Raw genomic sequence first — 6,362 nt, 5'->3', positions numbered from 1 at the left:
GATCTTTCTGCAGTGCCTTTAACAAATGCATCACAGACAAAACAAGCAGCTTGTGTCATCTCCATGCTGGAAAAGCAGCACCTGATGAACTTCTGCCTGCTAAGCTGGTGCTAAAGGATGGAACAAACAAACAAACCAGCAGCCCTAGTTCGTGCAAAAGCATTTAACTGTTTCCATTCCTGTGGAGCACCGATGAAAATGATTGAAGCACATATTTTCTTGCACCTGTTATTTTAGAAAAAAACGAACTAATGAAACTCCACTCTGAAGCAGGACAAAATATACAATATCCATGTTCAGGGTCTCTAAAGTGATGGTTCTCATTCACACTGTTTAGGAATGTTATCAGTTTGGATTGTGGGGTTTTGTGTGTGTATGTGTATTTTCCCTTTCAGTTTTTATGCCTCCCTCCTTCATTTGTGGGGAGATAAATGTGACTGGACTCCTTACATTATTTTGGGAAGATGTGAGTTTTAAAAAACCATGCAAGCTGTGAATCTTGCCACATTTACAACGGTCACAAATAACCATAAATTGTATGATCATTCAATAAACAAATGCAGTGCTTTATAGTGTGCTTTGATTCTCATAATAATCTGGCTGGGGGAATGAGAATTCCTGGATCTCGATGAAACCTACAAAACGTTGCCAGATTTGAAGTGGGAGGTTTGTGCTGTGCTTTTCAGTTCATGAGAAAGTGAGAAAGGAAGTGCCCATAAGAAGAGCCCTGCTCCATCAGGCTGGGAGCCCAGCTAGCGCAACATCCTCTTTCCTGCAGTGACCAATCAGAAACCTCCAGGAAACCCACAAGTAGGCCATGAGCACAGTAGCCTCCTCTTGCTGTTGCTCCCCAGCAGCTGGCATTCAAAGCTTTGCTGCCTCTGATGCTGGAGGTAATAATGATAATGATAATAATAATTAAAAAAAAAATATATTTATACCCCGCCCTCCCCAGCCAAGGCCAGGCTCAGGGCGGCTAACAAGCAATAATAAAAACAAGTTGAATGAATACAACTTAAAAACGATTAAAATACAACATTAAAATATTAAAATGCAGCCTCATCACAGGAGGAGAAAGGAAAAAGAGAGGGAGGGAATCAAATTGGCTCCAAGCCAAAGGCCAGGCGGAACAACTCTGTCTTACAGGCCCTGCGGAAAGAAATCAGATCCTGCAGGGCCCTGGGCTCATGAGGCAGAGAGTTCCACCAGGCCGGAGCCAGTGTTGAAAGGGCCCTGGCTCTGGTTGAAGCTAATCTATATATATTATATAGATTATATATAGATTATGAATTATAAATAAAATAATAAGTTTTATTTATACCTGCCCTCCCCGGCCAAGACCAGGCTCAGGGCAGCTAACACCAGGTATAAAAACAATTGATTAAAATACAACTTAAAAACAAGATTAAGATACAACATTAAAATGCAGCCTCATTTCAGTAGAAACTCAAATCAAAAACTTTTTGGGGATGAAAATGTCAAATCTTCACCAAGGCCCACTATCCAGACTGGGCCAGAAAAAAGCCAGGGAAGTCCCCAGATAGGAGTTCCATCACAGAAGGAGAAATGAAAAAGGAAAGAGGGGAAGGGGCTCAAGTTGATTCCAAGCCAAAGGCCAGGCGGAACAACTCTGTCTTACAGGCCCTGCGGAAAGAAATCAGATCTCGCAGGGCCCTGGTCTCAGGAGACAGAGCGTTCCACCAGGCCGGAGCCAGTGTTGAAAAGGCCCTGGGCCTGGTTGAGGCTAATCTAACTTCCTTAGGGCCCAGGACCTCTAGGGTGTTGCTATTTATGGACCTTAATATGATACCCTTGGCATGACTAGTAACCATGTATAGACTTGTCCAATTCTCTCTCTCTCTCTCCCCTCCTTCTTGAAGTCCTGCAACTTGGGACTCATCTACACAGCTGCAAACAAAATGTTTTAAATGTGTTGTAAAGTGCAGTATACAAATGTGATGCTAGATGGCGACAGTGAGCTAGGCAAAATTCAATTATCTTTTTCAAAACCTTTTTTAAAAAAGCATTTTCACAGGGTTTTTTTATAGGTGCGTAGATTCCATCTTGGTGGCCATCACTGCCCCAGCTCAGGGGCAGAGTGTCTGCTTTGCATGCTGGCAATACAAGGGTCCAATCTCTTTCATTTCTGGCTAGGGCCAGGGGAGGTTTCTGTCAATTCAGTACCGAACTTAACAGATCAATGATCCAACCTGTGCCACGCATGTCCCTGAAAAACGAGATAGAAACTTATGCAGGACTCACACTGAGGGTTGTTCAGAAAATGTTTAAACGGTTGATTCAGACCACATCAGCGGTTTCTTTGGGCAGCCAAGAGAAGACCCATTTATTATAAAACAACAAAGAAATTAATCATCAGCTGGATAATATGGTGCAGCATAAACATAAGGTCACAGGTGCATTTAAACCAATAGCTTAACGCATTCACCTTCCTAGCCTAAAGAAATGAGAGACCCTAGTCTACAAGGAAAATTAAGTGTCACTGGAGTTATGTCACTCCTAGGAAATAGAGAAAGACTGCAACATTTCTACCTACAATGTGATTGGCAAGGCTCTTGCCATGCCATTCATTTTGTTTCCTAAAATTTATATACTGCTTGTTGTTTTTTTAAACAACAACAACAACAACAACCACAACCTGAAAGCGGTTTATACACGTGAAATATGGTATATGGTAGAGTGGAGAGCAAATGTATATGCCTGAGTGCATGTGTTTGTAAGTGTGTGATGCAGACAATGCAGGAAGCAAGGGTGAGGACTTTCCATACTTAGGAATGTGCTCTTGAAACTCATAAGCTCTGCCTAGGGCAGTTGCTCTGAGTTTTAGGGATGACAGCCATAGAGAGAAAACTCAGCATTTCAGTCCTGCGGGTGCTGCTCCTAATAATGAGAGTGATGATGACTGACTGAATGGGTGAAAAGTTTTCCCTTTTGTAAGATTTCAGACTTGATCTGTGCACATGGAAAGGAGGAAGCAGTTTGTTGAAGAAGAGGAAGAAGAGTTTGGACTTGATATCCCGCTTTCTCACTACCCGAAGGAGTCTCCAAGCGGCTAACATTCTCCTTTCCCTTCCTCCCCCACAACAAACACTCTGTGAGGTGAGTGGGGCTGAGAGACTTCAGAGAAGTGTGACTGGCCCAAGGTCACCCAGCAGCTGCATGTGGAGGAGCAGGGAAGCGAACCCGGTTCACCAAATTACAAGACTACCGCTCTTAACCACTACACAACACTGGCACATAGAGGAGAACGGGAAGGGCTAATATGAGAGTTTGTAATATTCCTTCCAGATGGGCTTCAAGATTATCATCTTGCATACATGTGGGACAAATTCCAGCATGCAGGGAAGGGAACAAGCTTTACTTTACAAATCCCTAAGTGTCCTAAATGAAGCCTACAAAAGCAGCAGTGCTTGTTTGGAGTCAAACTCATCCCTAAGGAAACTGATTTAACGGGTTTTCCTGGTTGCCAGAGGGTTTATCAATGCAAGCACCCTTCTAGTCTCTGCAATCAGAAAGCCTGTTGTTGCATTGTGTGCCACAAACTGGGTCAGGGCTACAAAGGGACTGGTTTTCTACTGCAAATGCAAGCAAGACTGATGCCCTGATCCATTGTAACAGACCAAACAAAAGTCAGGAGAAGCGTTCTCCCACCGCATTTGGTATATGGCAGCTTCCTAAATTCTAGGTGCAAGGATCCAGATATGGCAGAGGAGGAGCCAACCAGGTCAGGTGAGGCAGCTACAGAGGTTGCTGGACCCAGGTCCCAACTTTCAACTCAGCATTGAACCAGAACCCCAAAAGGCAGAGCCTCCAGGTTCTGCCAAGATACCAGAACCCTCAGTGCCCAGAGACTTTGTGTTCCACAGTGCTTGTTTGTAGGCACAGGGCAAGAGACCAGCTCAGAACTGACCCAATCTTTGGCTCCAACTCCAGAGGTTGCCCCTTGAAGCCCTCCACTTTCCCAGGAACTGGCAGTGCTGCAATCAGTTGGATGTGCGATGCTATCAGACAAGTAGTCTGCACCCAATGGACCTGTCCAGGGTCCTGAAAGGCCTTTAGATGGCTGCTCTTTTTTTGTCCTCTTCTCTCAGGGATGGGGAACCTGTTCCCCAACAAAAAAAGAGCACAAGAATATTAAGAAAGGCCCTGCTGGATCAGGCCAATGACCCATCTAGTCCAGCTCCCTGTTCTCACAGTGGCCAACCAGATGCCCGTGGGAAGCCTGCAAACAGAGCCTGAGCACAACAGCACTTTCTGCTCCTGCAGTTTCCAGAAGGGTCTCCATTGTCTCCCAAGACACAACAGGGAGCCAGCATGGTGTAGTGGTTAAGAGTGGTGGACTCGTAATCTGGTGAACCAGGTTCGATTCCCCGCTCCTCCACATGCAGCTGCTGGGTGACCTTGGGCTAGTCACACTTCTTTGAAGTCTCTCAGCCTCACTAACCTCACAGAGTGTTTGTTGTGGGGGAGGAAGGGAAAGGAGAATGTTAGCCGCTTAAGGGGAGTGAAAGGCGGGATATCAAATCCAAACTCTTCTTCTTCTTCTGCAGTTTCCAGAAGGGTCTCCATTGTCTCCCAAGACACAACAGATGCCAACCAACCAACTTCTTATGTTATTATATTCTCCCACACAGAGAGCATCCATGGTGTCTCTTTCTCCCTTGTGGGTTCTCAGAGCTGAGCTGACAGTGAAGCTTCTCCCACGCTAAAGACACCCACAGGGTGTATCTCCTGTGTGACTTTTCCTCCAATCCACCTAGGACTTCTCCCTCTTATGGGCTGAGTCATGAAGGCAGAGCTCTGAACAAAGCTTCGCTCATATTTGCCATACTTAAACCATCTTTCTCCATTTTTTTCATTCAGGGCACTTGTGGCACTTTACTAGGGTGACTGGATGGGAAGGCAAAGCACACAACAGGCCAACTGAGATGATATTTAAAGCACTTTTTAATCCCACCTCCAAAGTGTCTTACAAAATATTTAAAAAACCCCACACTAATAAAATATACAATTCAACAATGAATCAAGGGTCAGCATCCATTCAACAAAGTGAGTAACTCAAATACCACTTTGAAGTGACACTTAAGTGCTAGCAATATTACTACCTGGATTATGGATTGGGATTTCCGTAACTGAGCCCAGGATAAAAATTACATAAAAAACCATTTACTGCAACATTCGTAAGTGGCTGCACTTGGAATACTGTGCACAGTTCTGATCGCTGCTTCTCAATAAAAGGATATTGTACTGTTGGAAAGGGTGCAGGAATGACAACCAAAATGATTTGGGCAGGCATAGGCAAACTCGGCCCTCCAGATGTTTTGGGACTACAACCCCCATCATCCTTGACCACTGGTTCTGTTAGCTAGGGATGATGGGAGTTGTAGTCCCAAAACATCTGGAGGGTTGAGTTTGCCTGTGCCTGGATTAGGGAATTGGGGCAACTCCCCTACAAAGAAATATTACAAAATTGGAGAGAGGGAATAAATAATTTTTGGGGGGAGTTATAAATAAGGGGAAGTTATGACTGAGGGTTCTAAAAAGATGTGTGATGTCAAGGAAGTAGATGGGCTTCTCCCTTTCATAACTCAGGGTCATCCAATGGAACTGAATGGTATGAAATTCGGGGCCAATGGAAGCCTGTGCTTCTTCACAGGGCAGACAGCTGCACCGTGGAATTCACTGCAGTAAGATGGAGAGGTGGCTGCCAACTGGGACAGCTTTAAAAGAGGATTAGACAAATCCATGAAAGATAAAGCAATCAACGGGTACTGGGAATGGGGTCTAATTTCCAGGCTCCCAGGCAGCAGGCCTCTGAAGACCAGTTGCTGGGGAATGACAAGAAGTGAGGGCTGTCATGTTCATGTTCTGCTTGTAGGTTTCTCATAGGCAGCTGGTTGGTCATTGTGAAGATCGGGAGGCTGAGAGCAGAGAGGCGTTTGTGGACTGAGGCAGCAGGGCTCATTTCATGTTCTCTTTATATGTACAGTGGTACCTCGGGTTACATACGCTTCAGGTTACATACGCTTCAGGTTACACACTCCGCTAACCCAGAAATAGTGCTTCAGGTTAAGAACTTTGCTTCAGGATAAGAACAGAAATCATGTTCCGGCGGCGCGGCAGCAGCAGGAGGCCCCATTAGCTAAAGTGGTGCTTCAGGTTAAGAACGGTTTCAGGTTACGTACCACCTCCGGAACCAATTAAGTACTTAACCCGAGGTACCAGTGTACAGAGAGAGAGCGAGAGCGCATGAAACACACTCTCCAACTGAGCTATCCAGCTGCTGCCCTGCTTACACATGGAAGACCGTTCCAGGTAGGTAGCCGTGTTGGTCTCCCATAGTC

The sequence above is a fragment of the Podarcis cretensis genome, assembly GCF_951804945.1.
Source record: "Podarcis cretensis genome assembly, chromosome: 2".
Lineage (NCBI taxonomy): Eukaryota > Metazoa > Chordata > Lepidosauria > Squamata > Lacertidae > Podarcis > Podarcis cretensis.
This window is presented reverse-complemented; position numbering follows the sequence as displayed.